This window comes from Ostrinia nubilalis, chromosome 13 (assembly GCF_963855985.1).
Source record: "Ostrinia nubilalis chromosome 13, ilOstNubi1.1, whole genome shotgun sequence".
In the NCBI taxonomy this organism is placed as follows: Eukaryota; Metazoa; Arthropoda; class Insecta; order Lepidoptera; family Crambidae; genus Ostrinia; species Ostrinia nubilalis.
The window spans coordinates 3,401,369-3,418,790 of NC_087100.1; the positions used below are offsets into that span (position 1 = coordinate 3,401,369).

General features: G+C 35.8%; 1 protein-coding gene across 1 annotated transcript in view; it reads right to left on the reverse strand.

The window, feature by feature from the left end:
• Positions 1 to 342: 342 nt before the first annotated feature.
• The window catches only part of LOC135077450 (drebrin-like protein), a 229,056-nt gene continuing 211,976 nt past the window's right edge, over positions 343 to 17,422 (reverse strand). Inside the window, exon 9 of the transcript XR_010258460.1 lies at positions 343 to 354. The gene's annotated coding sequence lies outside the window, so the exon portion shown is untranslated. The remainder of the gene's footprint in view (positions 355 to 17,422) is intronic.

Here is a 17,422-nt window from a genome sequence, read left to right on the forward strand (position 1 = left end):
GAATATTTATTTTACTTCTTGTACATTTTAACCTATCATTAGTGTATGTTATAAAACCGATAGTACTTATAAAAGTACTAATTATGAAACATTAAATAAAATTAAAACCGTTGTTCCTTTTCAGTTACATTTATTAATATCGTTATTGTATCTTTATGTAGTATTAATTTATTAAGAAGGTTTCATTTATGTTTTACTTTAAAGTATAAAATACAATTTATTTACTTTTCCTTTTTAAAGTCTGTAATACCGAATGTTCTTTTAAGAGAAAACATTTTTTTATTATTTTTCACCTAAAATAAGCTCTATGCACTATTATATAGGGCCCCTGAAAATATGAATGTAAAAGAAAATCTCTAACATAGAAATTTTTTTACTCGAAGTGCTCGGCGTTTACTACTTCAAATTATTCGTTCTTCTGAAAGCACATTTGGCGATACTTAGAAGTCGACACAATTTACTCTTCGGTCTTACGAGGCTAGATTAAGTAAGTTAAATCCTTTGACAGAACATCGTATGGTTATTAATAAGAGAATATAATAACTAACTTCCTAAGCTACTAACATATTGTTAGCGGTGTTAAAGCTTTTTTTTTATTAAATGAGTACCTATTTAAATTAGTTAAAATATAACTTCCTACTCCTAAAGTAAAATGATCAGGGGGTGAAGTGTCCCGTAGAGGAAATTTATACTCATTTGACGAGTAAAACAATTGATCAGCAAAAAATGCATAAATAGAAACATGCTGATCATTAAATTTTGACGAAACAGTGTTTCTTTTTGGAGTGTTTATTTTCCTTTCATTATAATATTTTCTGACTCAGTAAAAACAACTTGTAGAGGAGATTGCGTGCCTCATATCCACATTTCTATACCAATTTTAATTCTTAATTTGTTTGACGACAAACGATTCGCATTTCATTGTTTATTTTGTCAACATAACATCGTACAGAACAAATATTAATTAGGAATGTAAACACGATTATTATAGAGTCAAAAGCAGTCTTTATTCCGTTAAAATAAAGTTAAAAATATGCACCACATTCGAGTTGATCTTTCCCACTGAGGTTTCCGTGCTCTACATTTCTTTTCTTCGATATCTCACTCAAATATTTGGACAAACTTCACAGTAATTTGCATTATTCCGTTAGTTTAAAAAATGTATTTCACAGTAGGTACTGGTGCCGCAACGACAGTGTAGTAGGTATATGGAATTTTAATTGACAATCAGTTCTATATCCATCCCTATATCCCTCTTTCACAGTTATTATGAACTCACAAATATTTTATTGCCTTTCATTGCATTGTACAGAAGACGGCACATCAAACTAAACACTGTACCTCATAAGCACTTGTAATAGGGTTAATTTTCCAACAAAAATGTGAAGTCTAATTTACTGTCGTCTGTACTTTTGTATTTCTGACAAAGGATATATTTTTATTCTTAGGAGGTTTCTCAAATACAAAATGAGCAGAGTCCCTAGAACTACATTTATATAAACGTTTAACTATCGTGGGCAGGTTATTCTGAATTTAGTCCGCCACTTATATTCGAGTGGACAGCGACTTTATTGCGAGAGCAATAAACGAGTTTGCAGCTGGAGAGAACTATATTACTCCAAGATGTAAGAAGCACCCAAGAGATCGCTTTGTGAGCTGAAAGCAGCTCTAAATTTAGACTTGACTTACTTAACTTATGGTCCTATGTCCCCTAGATAGGGCAGAGGGCGTCCACAACAGTCCTCCATCTCGTTCGGTCTTGAGCTTCTCGCTTGATCTCGCTCCAGGTCTTGCCGATCTTCTTCGCCTCGTCCGCTACAGTGCGCCGCCAAGTTTGCCTGGGGCAACAACGTTTGCGTTTTCCTTGGGGATTCCAATCGGGATGTGATCGGGGTCCCTTCGGAGAGTGTGGCCAATCCAGTTCCACTTGCGGCGCTTGATCTGCTGGTCGATCAGAATTTCGTGGCAGCGTTCCAATAGCTCGACGTTGGAGATTTTCTCGGGCCAGTATATGGCGAGAATTCGGCGAAGGCAGCGGTTGATGAAGACTCTAAATTTAGAGTCCTTAGCTATTTGATGGGTAGTTCTAGAATTTATTATGCAATGTTATCATCATCACTATTTTAGAAATGATAATATTATTATTTAAATTTCTTAGCGAATAGAGTTGCTTCTCAAACTAAATATTAAATAAACAACTTGCTTAACCAAATAACAATGTAAGCTATGCACTAGATACTAACCTATTTAAATATTTGCCAGTGAGACCCAAACTAAACAGTATTTAGATTCGTTCTTTCCAAATTAAGATTCGTTCTTTCGTATATTTCCAAAGTTGGTGGTTTCAAGAAAAGCTTTAAAGTAAAATACTAATGCTAGAAAAGTTCTTTTAATCAAAATTAAAGAGTCTAGGAGCCCTGAAAAGTTGTTCCGCTGGATTACTAGCAGTTTTCATCGAAAAGTTTTCGCTCTTAAGAAAAACTATCTCTCAGGAAAGGATAAGAACGACCACGAATGACTTTGTTGGTTCAGTTAAGAAAATATGGGTCGTATAACTCAGTTGTAAGTACACTGTACTCAGCTGTACGGATCATTATGAAATACCTTGAAAATGTGGGTTACTTTTATACGAAACGCACTGTAACATTACTGAAATTTAGATTAAGGTGATTTAGATAATGATGATGGGGAAAACTTTTGAAATCGGTTATTATGAAGCTAAGACTATTTTGTGATTACCACTTTTGACATTAAAGTACCAAGGTTAGTGCTAACTTTGGTACTTAAAATGATCGTAAAGATAGAATAAAAAATAGAATTATGTATAATAGCTTTCCGCCCGCGGCTTCGCCCGCGTGGAATTTTGTCTGTCACAGAAAAACTTTATCGCGCGCGTCCCTGTTTCAAAAACCGGGATAAAAACTATCCTATGTTCTTTCCCGGGACTCAAACTATCTCTATGCCAAATTTCATCAAAATCGGTTGCGAGGTTTAAGCGGGAAAGCGTAACAGACAGACAGACAGACAGACAGACAGACAGACAGACAGAGTTACTTTCGCATTTATAATATTAGTTGGGATAAAAGATTCTCAAGGCATGTCTTTATACGTTACTGCTATGTATACATTCTTATATCTAGTCTCCATAAAAGTCTGTCCATACTCCTATAACTACGAGTAACTTCTTCAATAATATCAAACACAATAAGACTCAGTTGTACCACCTAACTTTAACCGTAACTTTGACGATAACCGGTGTTTTTTGTATGGAGTTTGACAGATTTTTGACGTTTAAAGTTAAAGTAAGATGGTGCAACCCAGCTTTAAATGAGATTAAGACTTTATACAGTCATGAATATTTTGAAAGTGAATTGAATATTCAGGAGTATCATAAAGTTAATTCATCCATTATCATTATTATTCATAACAAATAAGTGACTTGATTGCTCATGATTAATAATTCGTCGTTCGTCGTCGTCGTTTCAGCCGAAAGACGTCCACTGCTGGACAAAGGCCTCCCCCAAGGATTTCCACAAAGACCGGTCCTGCGCCGCTTGCATCCAGGTACTTCCCGCGACCTTCACCAGATCGTCGGTCCACCTAGTGGGAGGCCTGCCCACGCTACGTCTTCCAGCTCGTGGTCGCCACTCAAGAACTTTTCTGCCCCAGCGGCCATCAGCTCTTCGAGCTATGTGCCCCGCCCACTGCCACTTGATTTTAGCGATTCTGCGGGCTATGTCAGTCACTTTAATAATTATACGTCTGCTATTGCTTTCCCCTAGATGATATTTAATTCAACGACCGTGTGCATTCATACAGTTAACAGTATTTCCAGTATGGAAGCACATTTTGTTAATCAAACGGCTGCGTGTTTAATTAAATAGCTTAATTTATATTTATTTCAGTAATAACTGCTTTTAGCCAGTAACACAGGAAAATGAGTCCAGCGAGTCAATCTGCAAATAAATGGTGCAACTCTTTCTAAGGATTTTGGCCTAATAAAAAATATTTCTTTCTTTTCTTCTTTCCACTTTAATATCAAAATAACCAACCACGTGTAAGATATCCTTCAGTATCCATTGATATTTTACGGAAATTGCCTTCTCAGAATACTCATAACTCCAAAAAACTAAGTAAACACTCAACAAACCTACACAATACTCATTGCTCTTCGATGGAAGCAGGAAAAACAATTCGAAAACGTATGACAAAGCCAATTCCACTTTATTGCGAATATACAAACAAATCCGTTTGTGGTTCGTTGTTCATTAAGTTTGCAAGTTTAATCAACGTGTGGCTTGATGCGCAAATCATTTGATTCTGCCGTTTTTGTACGACTTTTAGGCTGGGTTGCGCCATCTTACTTTTACTTTAAAAAACGTTAAAAATGTGTCAAAACTCCATACAAAATACACCGGTTATCATTATAGTTACGGTCAATGTTAGGTGGTGCAACTCAGCTTTAAATGAGCCACAATTTAAAAATGACAAAAAAGTCAAACACAGTTCATAACACGATTTTTTTTATATAAAGTGGCAGGTGTTCTTGGATCACTCACAAGCAATCAGTTCACCTTTTTTGTCTGAAATTTTACCGTAGCCTACTTTTAGTAAAGTTACTAGTAGACTTTGACTCAGACAGATTTTTTCTGCGAAATTGCCATTTTTGTGGAGTGGCGAGATTGTCTAAGTCTATTATTTAATGTATTCTTGATAATAATTTATGAGTTTAGTTTAGTTTATCGCTAAATAGTTTTATCATTTGGTATTCCTATTTCCAGCACATTTGCACTACAATATGTTCGGTTTATAAAGCTGTTCTCTCACACACTTTGTGTACTTGTGTACAGCGTTTGCAAATGGGCAAGGTATTAAATATTCATGTACACTTCAATAGAAAATGGAGCATTGAGTGCGCGGTTAGTACACAACATACCTACATATTGTCATACAGCCGGTTTCTGATTTCAAATTTTAGGATGAACCCGCTCATTCTCTACTTAAGCATACAAAATAATACTAACTAACTATACAGTGTGTTTGGGATAATATAAGGTGATGTTGTGATGTCAATTTTACACGACAAAAATGCCCCCACATGTGGGCCCACCCCCCTTCTCTTGGAATGGGGGGGCTTAATTTTTTAAATTTATTTGACTATTATGACTAAGAAAATGTATTTATTATGGTTGGAATTATAATTTCATTTTGTCCAATAACAATAAATTAATATGAAGTTATTACATAAAATATTATTATTTTACTGAATCTTAAAATGACTTAAAAACTAAAATTTAAAAATTATTTTGTTATTTTTATTTGCTAAATATTTTATAAAAGCTATGTCCTTTAAAAGGCCGTTATGCCTTTAACGAAAAAGACAGCTTTTGTTTTGATACATTATGTATAGAATTTACCCAAAAAACAATGTAATGCAACTTGCATTACAATTAAATACAGCCCCGGAAAAGCATAAAAGGATTTTCCGCAACTGCAAGAAAATAAAACAACACAACAACAACAACAAAAAAGCACTCTTTGGGCAGTAGATACCATCAACAAACCGTTTTCAGCCAAAAGTTCTATAAATTTTCCATTATATTGATTACTTTGAACACTTTGAAGTCAATATAAATACCAAGTCAGTTGAGTTGGCAAACAAGTGACGTCACGGATTGATCTTTTTGACAGCTCAGAAAAGTAAAATGACTGTCCATTTTCCATTTATAGAGTCACTCAGAGATCCGTCTCATTTACACGCATTCAAATAGTTTTAATGCTAATTATAAAGGTAAATACAGTCGACAGCATATCAGACTATAATTTTCTATTGCAAAATCACACCTATATCAGTCACTTTAAGATGCTATTTTATCCTGCTCGATGTGCCGTCTGTCCACACTGACACTTCTGTCTAATATTATGCACACACACGTCCCAGCCATAATTTCGACGACTCGCAAATCGATTACGCCATTCGAATGGGCTCCAATAAAATGGCTCGGTTTTAGTATCGGTAGCGTATGTGCGAACACCATAGGCTGGTTTGAAGTAAAAAAAAAAAGTGTCTTATTAACTTTATTTATTTTTGGGAAACATACAGTTACAATATAATTTAACTTATGCATAGAATTAATGTATGCAGTAGATATGAAAATTCTGTATTTTTAGTATATTATTGCGTAAAATACAGTCAAGACTTCAAACATTTTTACCCGACTGCGCTAGAAGGAGGGTTATTTCAACATTGTTTAAAATTGGTAGGATATTATAGTCAAAAGGAGTCCCTTTTGGCAAAGACGTGACAGCGGTCAATGTATGTAATAGCACAACAGGCTATGTAGCTTCAAATGTTATGTAGTTTCATAAGATTTTAGATTTGAGCATATTATTAGTCTTCAAAAGTAGCGTCTTGTATATTTCGTAAGATTGCTTTCAGGAAATTTCTCATTTCTGCCTAACATTGCTATATATGGTACAGATTTTAATTTCACATTCAGCAAAATCGAATCGAATATACTCGGATGTGTCCAATCACAATTTCTCTCTTTCTTTTCCATTCGTTAGGTACCTACCTAGCGTTTTAGGAGGCTGTTTCTTACACATATAAATCTAAGCTTCACTTAAAGCCCTTTTCAAAATGAATAGTAGAATTATAAGCAAATTCAAAGTTTTTGAAATCACCATCATCATTATTTCAACCACAGGACAACCAATTGGAAAAAAATGATTAGTCGGTTTGAAGTGATAAAATAGTGGTAGCTAATAGCCAGGAAAACTTAGCACAAGCCCTACCATCAACCAAACCGAGTAGACAATTGTAAGAAGACCCCCATTAGGTATCGAATTCGGGGCCTCTAGTCTGAAAGTGATCTTTAATAGTGTAAATAGATCAAAGAGGTGGTTAAGTTTATTTTCGTTCACTGATGGAAGGGCCCTCCCCAAGGATTTATTCTGTTTTATTCCTAGAATTTATAATGACAAAGTCATCATCATCATCATCAACAGCCCTTTACAGTCCACTGCTGGACTATGAGCCTACTCCACTATAATGGAGGGTTCTGCCATAATCCCCACGCTTGGCAGGCGCGGCAGATTGGAGATCGCAGTTGAAAAATTGATGTTTTTCAGAGAGCACTGCTGCCCGTTCTCTGTTTGATGTGTAGTCCCTAAGTCGCCTCTTATGACGCCCGCGGGAAGAGTAGGGGTTGGTGACAAATGTATTCTACTCTGCCGTCACCACACGGCTATAATGTCAAACTCAACTAAATGATACTCCTAACTAATTCACGGTCAACAGTACAATAGGGTGCGCGAACACCGTCGCACAAGTTTTAACAAGCGCAGCGCAAACTGTCTCACATTCACGGTCACCGATCTCGACTCTTGTTAGCAACAGTTTAACTTTAACTACTAAGTTTGTCGAATCACTGAGTCTAGAATTTAGATTCTAACGATATGAGATTATTATTCAAAGTTTGACAAATATAGGCTTTATCGAGGGAAAGTTTGCTGGACTGGAAGGAGGTATTATAGAGAGTTTGGAATCGAAATAAAATAAGAAAATATTTTTTATTTCAAGTAGGTACTCTTATAATTATTAATATTGAAATATTCGTTGCAACTCGTATTTCTTTGGCGGCTAAGATGTAGGCTCAATCTGTCAATTTTAGGTAGTAGGACTTAAAACTAACAATTATTAACTAAAACAATAAGAGGAACATAAAAAGTTGTGATACTTAATGATATAAGATCTATTTAGCTGCTATATGATAGACACGACACAAGAAAACAGACACATTCACGAAATTAGTAAGTAAATATTTTGTAAATTCGTAGGTTCAAATTACTGTATAAAGAGCACAAACCTCTCACATGAAACCAATTTTAATCCAAGTGATACTCCTTTAACGCCAGAAAAGCCAATTATGTCATACGACAGCCTCTTTTGGTTTATTTCACGACTGAAGATTTTCCGTTAATTAACCAAACTCTGTACATGATTTAATTAAACCATTAACGTGTCTGTTGTTACCTATTAATTTCTTGAAGCATTAATTATAGCTCCATAAACAATTTGATATTAAATGTTGCCAAGAATATCCGTTTTATCAACGTCTTCTAAGATAATATTTAATCTTCATCTTCAATATTGTGTACGGATATTAAAGTATCATCCTCTTTGTAGCTAGACTTTGTACGAACAATATTTTAGTAACTAAACACTAAAAATCCACTATTTTTGGTGTGGTATTTTTAGGCAGGATAATTGATATCAGGCACTATAATCACACAAAGTCTCTTTCCGCTATTTGTCCCTATATGTATAATATGATTAGATCTTTAAAATTACGCAACGGATTTTGATGGGGTTTTTTTTAATAGATAGTGATTTATTTATTTATTTACACTTTTGCACATACAACTGTACAGTGGCGGACTTAATGCCAGGTGGCATTATCTGCCAGTCAACCACGGGTCGAGTAGAGAGACTAAGGCGGTGCAATAAATATGACGTTTAATTAATATACTTACATAGCATTAGATAAAATAAATAACATAAGAATACATAATTATTAATATAATAGACATACACCTAGATACATAAACATAATAATAATATTGGCGTACACAAAACACATGTGATTCAAGAAGAAGGTTTATATGTTAGGGTTATATTACATACTTAGCACCCGTCCGAAGCCGGAGCGGGTCGCTAGTTATAAATAATATGAAACTTAGTGAGAATAAATATACAGGTATTTTTACTCTTTCAGACTTACTTTTGTTTTAAAACGGCTTAAGGAAAATATCTTTACGCTACATGTCAAGTCGTCACCCTATGAAGCTCTAACGAGCGAGTGCACTGACGAGTGAAAGTGAAATGTTTGCTTGAGCACGCTTATAACTTCACGCACTGCTTTACCGTAACTGAATATTTGTATTGATGCCGCCTGTGATTTAAATGTAATAAATAAAATAAATAACTTTTACATAGCTCCATCTAACCCCAAACTAAGCAGAAGTTGTACTATGGGTGCCGCAGACCAAAAATAAACAAACTTACTTAATATACAGAAAAATATTTATTTTATTGTGCGAAGTTTGAGCCCGTAGCCTCTGGCATACCAGCACAGCGCGTGAACTACTAACCTTTGAATTTTATATTTACTTTAGCTCATATTTATGATAAGGCAGTCAAGCATAAATAAGGGAGGCCCCTTACTAGGTGGACCGAGGATCTGGTGAAGGTCGCGGGAGGTTCGTGGATGCGGGCGGCACAGGAACCGTCGTTGGGGAAATCCTTGGGGGAGGCCTTGTCCAAATATACAACACATAAATGAATCAAAAAATAAAAATCGTGATCATGCACTCTAAATATTTATAACTCAAAGGTGACTGACTGACTGATTGACATACTGATCTATCAACGCATAGCCCAAACCACTGGACGGATCGGGCTGAAATTTGCCATGCAGGTAGATGTTATGACGAAAGGATTTTACGAAACTCCACCCCTAAGGGGGTAAAACGGGATCTACGTGTACGAAGTCGCGGGCGGCCGGTAGTTGAGTTATAAACCATGAAAGCGCAATTTGCATCGCAATACGCGTCATTGTTTTTCGTCGATATGAACAAAACCTCTTCCGAATGGGGCTAATATTAACGCTAGTAAATAACCGAAGCTGCACAAACAGCACATTGTTCTGCAATATTGAATGACGCGAACAATCGAGCGCCGAGTGCGGACACCAAACCAAATATTGCTTTTTGAAAACCGCATACGTTATCTACGGCATAGAGATGCGTTCAAAAGCTTCGTAAATGTAGAGACTCTTGTATCTTGTGTGGTATGCAAGCCACCAGTGATTATTTTAATTGAATTAATATGAAATCAGACACTGCGCATAAGGAGATTTTTTGTGTCCATTTGCTTTAACTTGACATCCTTGTCGGTAACAAAGTGTCTGCGTAGCGACTCAAACTACAAAACTTGCAAGATTTTAATTTGGTTCAGATTTCGATATTTCCACCTCTTTGGATGATGGAAAATGGTAATTTTGGAATTATTTTTTCACGTTTACGAATCATTGACACCGAACCAAATATTTTTGAATACCGCAAGAGAGAGAGGAGACGACATAGAAATGCGTTTTTAACTACAAAACTAGCAAGAATCAGAGAACCAGATATATCGGTACGCGATTTTTTAAATTGATTTTTTAAACATATTGATGTTTCTTCAGTGTATCCAGTGATAATAAGTAAATTTCTTAACTGCCTTTACAAATTACTCATTACCTACTGACTTATGAATTAGGTACCATAATCATTATCAGTTTAAAAAAATATCGCCTTAATATAATATAGTTTGGTTATAACCGCGGCGTCTGGAACGCAACTCTATGGCGTCCATGACGTCACACGATAATCAATCATTGTGCGCCAATGCAATGACACAGCCCTTTCAGATTTCTGTTATTCGGATGACTATGGAAGTAGGGTTAAATGAACCCGCCAGTAATACATGTTCTTGATTTCGTATCTGAGTGATGACGAAGACGATTACGGGGAAGCAAGATTGATGGCGGGATACGGAATGGCTTGTGTTTTAAATTTTTACAGATCCCATAAAATTACAAATAAATCTCGTCATTGAGGTTCCTATTGAAGATAAAACATTATTTTATTGGTAAACATTGTGTACAGAAATTGAAATGGTATACATTGCTGTCAATGTATTTATTTGTTGTAAACTATAATGAGTATACGAAAGACCTATAGCCTCAGATCATAGAAGGGAATAGATGTGAAACGGGGGCGTGGCGCGTGTCTCCGCGATATGCCCAGAAACGAACATCGGCCGCGTAGCTAGGTTAGTCGCGATTCAGTCGTACTAAGGAAATGTTCTCCGAATTTTTTGGATAATGCGTCGTTACGTGCAATAAAACAAGTGAAACGAAGAACTACAGGAACAATGGAGTCATTTACTACATGTAAGTATTGCAAATCCATTGGTATTTTGGTTATAAATAAAAAAAACTTAACATTTTTACGAACGAATTCAGTGCCGTAACAGTTACTGCGATATCGAAATCAGTGGTGATAAAAATTCTAACACATTTGTACATTGACGATTTAGTTAGCAACCACTTTATGTCATGCTCAACTACTGCGCGATGTATTTAATTTCTTCCGATATCCACTATCGTGTGAAAATACACAGTACGGCCGCATGTGCCGGTCGTAACATAGTGCCGTGCTCGTGTTCTAATGCGGTTTCCTATTATCGATAAATAGAAGTAAATTATGATTTTCTATTTTGTAATTTTAAATAAAAAAATTATGTGTTACTTGCGATTATAAGATTTTACAAAAAAAAAATAACAGTAGAAGTAATTAGTAACTGTCAACTATGTAATTACTATAAGAGCTAGTTGAAAGCCTAATATAGGCATTATTTTTGTTAAACATATGCGGTACGCAGATCGCCATAATTAATCCTTCAAGGCCCGCGAATCTAGACACAATAGATAATCAATTGTTATGACATTAATTAATGCCGTCTGGGACTCAAGCGGTTAAAAAGTAAATGCGTGATAGTAGTTAATAATAACGTATAATAATAAAAAGGTTTTCATACATAAGCATTTTGTGAAACCAGTTTCTAGCCTTGCCCCTAGCGATTTAAAGTATCGATATCTTGTCGACTTCATTTTATCTTTGTTCTCTCACTAGTTTTCAAAGTGTGCGTCACGTCACGCGGCCATTGATTGGCCATAAGGCACGCCTTCTGGCCAATCACAGCACTTTTAAGCCGGTTGCACATGTTGTCGTAGACTCTCAGTCGCTTTGTTTTTACACAGTTGAATGTGTGTGTGGGAGCTGTGGTGGGGGAAATGTGGGGACACTGGTTCTCGTTGTAGTTACGCGCGACTTCATATCTATTCTCTTTCTATGATCTGAGCCTATAGCCATTAAAACAAACAAAACTAGGTACAATAAAGTATATAATATGTAAGTACGACATTTTGGAACTTCTGGAAATTTTCAAACTTGAACACAATAATCATAATTATCAGATCAATGAAGTGAATTCAACTTTATTTACAATAAACAGAATTTTTTTTAAACTAAGGCAAACTTAACTCTAAACAAATTAATCTCTTCTGCAGGAACACGACCCTCTATGATACCAGAGGCAAATGGAAAATTTTGCTCACACTTTCCAGGCTTGACTGGTTGGGGAGGCATATCATATCTGTCCCTTATCATATTTCTCCCTTATTCGCCTCCTAGGATAAATACGGTACATCTCCTAGCTTTATAACTCATACTACTACGGGTATGTAAAGCTACTAATGATTACACCGAAGTTGTTTAAATAAAAAGTGTTCTTTCACAATAATAATAATTCTGAGACATGTAAAACCAAATAACGGTTTCTTCCACGTAGTAGTAACACGCATTGCTTTCTTCAGACCTCTTTCACGTGAAATCAATCAGACAAAAGTTAAAATGTGGTTGGTACACAATGACCTTGTAAACATTCCTTTGTGTCCCCTAAAATGAATCGGAACCGAATCGGATAGCACTTAGTTGTTATTTACACGTCTCGTTGAAATTTCCAAGAAAGTTTTGCTGTGAACACTCGCATTCTTAGGAAAAGTCCACACGAGTGCTGGCTTAACTAAAGTAAATAATTTTTTGGGGTATAACAGTCTTAAGTAAACCTTATAGAACATTTTTTGTGTACCTACGAGTAATTTCCTTTTCCGTTTATTTATACTGGGACATGATTTAACACTGATTTACTACCATCTGTATTTTTATGTTGATTTTTTCAATTTAAGTACAATGTTAATCTTTCTCAAAGTAATTTAAACACTTGATAAAGTCAGATCTAAGGTAATTGATTTTTCTTAATCTTTGCCCATGGTCTTTGCCTATTTGAAATTCATTGTATGATCTAGCTAACAACCTACTTCGTAGTAGGTATAGTCTATCCAATATAGCTTGATTAGAATGACAGCTGCCATCAAAAGTAACGACATAACTTTGTAGTAGCGATCAATGAGAGCTAAATATTGGCGGACAAGAAATAATTCACGTCTGACCTACAAACAATTTCGAAAAAACATTTGTATGAAAAAATCTAAACCGCGTAAGATAGATGAAGGGGGTAAAACGGGATCCACGCATACGAAGTCGCGGGCGGCCGCTAGTTCTTAAATAATCAAACATTGGAAATCAATCACCGGTATTTTTTTTGGGTATTCATAGCACCGTTGCTCTAGAAGAGATGCCCACCGCCCTCTAGCGAGAGGAAAAAACCACTGAAGAACACTGATGATAATGACTACGACTTAGGTTGTACACCCTTGACATGAGTTTTAAATTTTACTGTCTTTAAATTTAAATTTATAATTGTCATGTCTATGAATAAAGATATGAAGAAAAATTGGGTGCATTTTTTATATCATTTTTTCGAAAACTTATCGATACATCTATGTGAACCGTACGAAACATACCCAGCACTAGTCACATTCGTTTGATAGCTGTCATTCTAATCAAGCTATATTGGATAGACTATAGTTGTTTAGTTCGTAGTACCTACGTAGTTTTCTCTTCTGCATTATTATTAGTAATAATTATTTTGCCACGAATAATTTACCTACAAGCAAGCACAAAGATTCAGTATTCGCTTTTACGGCTTCACTCTACAAATGCGACTTATTACCAACTCGAGGTAGCAAGTAGTGTGAACTGGGCTTTTACGAGTAACTTTAGAAACTTGAACCAGGTTTAAGGAAGCTGAAATGTACTTCTTGTGAATAGCACTGCACACGGCTTAGAACTCGAAGTGCCTGGTTAAGTTTAAAAGTTTGAAGCCAAGGCAATAGCCACGGCTAATTTACGCGTTCACACTCGTGCAAAGCTTTGAGCTTATTATGAAGCCAGCTGTGGGCGACAGATTTCAACATGTAACGTGTACTGGCCAGAAGAAAGGCCTCTTTAGTTTTAGTTTAAAAGTAGATTTAGTTTCTTTTGATTTATATTTTTCAAAGAAACTCCTACAGATAAACTATGTGAATACCTACTCATTATTATCGTTCATTCGTTGCAGCCGAAAGACGTCCACTGGTGGACAAAGGCCCCCCCAAGAATTTCCACAAAGACCGGTACTACGTCGCTCGCATCCGGGCACCTCCCGCAACCTTCACCAGATCTTCGGTCCACCTAGTGGGACGTCTGCCCACGCTACGTCTTCCGGCTCGTGGTCGCCACTCAAAAACTTTCCTGCCCCAGCAGCCATCAGCTCTACGAGCTATGTGCCCCGCCCACTGCCATTATATACTATGGCTAAACTAAATATCCTTGTGTTAGAAATGGGTTTAGCCTAATAGTACACCGGACGATATGGGTTGAACTTGACCCTCTATCTGACGCTGATACTGATACCGTTGAGCGATTTGTTGCCTTATTATTTATTTTTATAGACAATGTAGCCATTTTACCTTCATATTAATATCAACGCTTCTGGTTTATACAAAGCGTCGTCCTTATTCAGTTTCATACTGTAGGTACATTCCGTAATTTTTGAAAAAATATTTCAATTAAAACAAACTAAATTATATCGTTTTAGATTCATTTTACTTATAACATCGACACCTGTATGTTATCATTTTATTAAAAGGAGAGCAGGAGTGTCTTTTACAATACTTATTTTAGTTCAGAAACTACAAAAGAGTTACTCCCATTGTGTTTAAGTAACTCAACGCAGACTTACTGTAACATCACATATGTATTTATATTCCAGTACATCAATCACACACACACGGATCTTTTCAAAGAAATAAATGGCAGTCATTTTTCACAGCGTACCCACCGACCACACGCTGACGGCTGCTACTTAAGGCGATTAGAGTCCTCAATGACCTTGGGCGTTTGACCTTCACGCCGCGAGCAACACCCGCGTACCCCGCACCAAAAACTCCGATTTGACACCGATCAAAAATACACGGGCATAGGTAGATACAGAATAGAAGCTCTTTCTTCATACATTATACTGCCTATTATTTTAAACTTAAATTGATGAACCTTGATGTCGGTGTCATTTAACTCAGGCGTAAAGGTATTTAATAAAAATAACAAAATCCATGAACATTCTGTACGGGATAAAATTTTATTTTATTTTTCGTAACTTTTCTAATGCTTTTGTCGGTTCAGTCGTTCTCGAAATTTGAACAAACCCGACTTTATTACAAGCTTTTATTTAGCTTGCAATTTATGATGTATGTATGTAGGTAATGAAGAATGTTCACTAATTTTGTTTTTTAGCTTTCTGTATTCTCTGTTAAAAATAAAAAATACACGTGAAAGAATTATTTCGATACGTCAATTAGTTTCCAAGATATTGAATTTTAAAGGTGCGGGCGGCGGCCGGCCCGCCATTTTATGCGCGTGACTTCATATTACAGTGACTGGCTCAAATTTGTATGGGTGGAATCTTGTAAGCTGAATTTTGGTTTCATGACATGCTCTTAAAATTCATCACCTTAGAAGAGGATTTCAGTTATTATCTGCGAAACTGTTTTAATAATATAGGTACGTTTCATGGTTTGGTAATTTAGGGAAGTTTATTTGCACTTAACATGAAAAATATGGTATCAATGTACTGTGTACCTATGCACCTTCAGTGGCAACAACAAGGTCTACTGAGTACCTATAGTCTACTAAAGGCATGAAATAGATTAATTTCACTAAAAATTAAAACCAACTCCAAAACGACTCACCAAAAGGTAGGCTGCCACCGACTCCGAAAATGGCTAATTTTGTAATCAGTATCCAAAATTTTTAATAAGCTCTATAGAACAATTCAATACCACTTTATCTTATTTTTTTTTAATGTGACAGGAGGCAAACGAACAAACGGATCACCTGTTGGTAAATGATTACCGTCGCCCATAGACACCCGCAGACCCAGGGGCATTACAGGTGTTATTTTTAATTGTGGTATTTTCGCGAAGAAACATATTGAAAATATAAATTGTTTTCTTCACGTAAATCGATTAAGTTACAGATTCTGACTAGCTCCTAATTTGGATACTGATTGCAAAGGCCTAGTAAATAAATAACGTAATAATTTTTCTACTTGTATTTATCTAGTGCAGTTGTTTTGGAGTCAATTATAGTTTTTTTACACTAATAGATTCTATTCAGGTAGAAAATAGCGTCTGAGCGCGTCATAATTCAATTGTATCATCTGACTGCACGTACTCTATGAACAATTCTGACATAAAATCTATTGTCGAACAAAAGCTGGGTTGCACCATCTTACTTCAACTTTGACAAGTGTCAAAAGTCTGTCTAACTCCATACAAAAAACACCGGTTATCGCCAAAGCTACGGTCAAAGTTAGGTCACGTCAGGTGGTGCAACTCAGCCAAAGAAAAAATTCATTTTGATCGCTAATGTCAGTTTGTAGCGAGTGACACAACCTCCCCGTCTGAAGGCCAGCGGCCGACTGCCGCCCGCACCCCGCGAAGGCCCCCTCAACAGCAAAACGTTCGGAATTTATCAAAAGTAAAATTTATGAATGAAAGTAATGTTCGATTGAAAAACGCAACGTGTCAATTAAAGATTAAAGAATTCCTAATCTATTCGTGCAAAAATCTTTTAAATTAACATAGCCGTTTTGGAGGAGTAGGGAATTTAAGTAAAAAATCGATGTCCCGTATTTATTTTTTTAATCCAAAACAAAGAGACGTAGCGAAAATTCAAACGTCACAAATGTAGTCCTGGAACTGTTGTATAACATATATTTTTTTCAACTATTTCTATCGAGCAGTAAAAGAGGAGTAGGCTTTACAAAATGCCCATTTGGCGCGGATTGAGGACTCTAATCGCCTTAAACTAATGTAAGTGCGAAAACACTATTTTATTAGAGAGAAGTGAAAGACATTATCGTTAGAACCATTTTATTAAAACAGACTGGTAAAAATACTTGTACAATGAGTGGTAAGGTCTTCATAAAATTTTGAGGTGAAATTAAATGTATTTTTCAGGACAGCTTTAGCTTTTAGCAATTTGATCAATCCTTACACAAACACATAGAATGTAACTTAAAAATTAAAAAATAATTGCCTAGTAGCATAGAATTTGATTTCATGAATATAATTTTTTATTCAAATATCTTTTAAAGAGATAAATGAAGATAATTACTGAAAATAGCTCCTTGCCTTTCAGTCGATTCATACTTACCGTATGTTAGTTTCGTATCTTCCAAATACCATCAATCAATTCAGTTAATGCATTCTATAATGTAGGTACACAGGTGTACAAGAACATACACAGATCAATCAAATACCTTATTGGACAAGGACAAGGGACGCAAATACCTTTTTTGCCGTACAAAAAT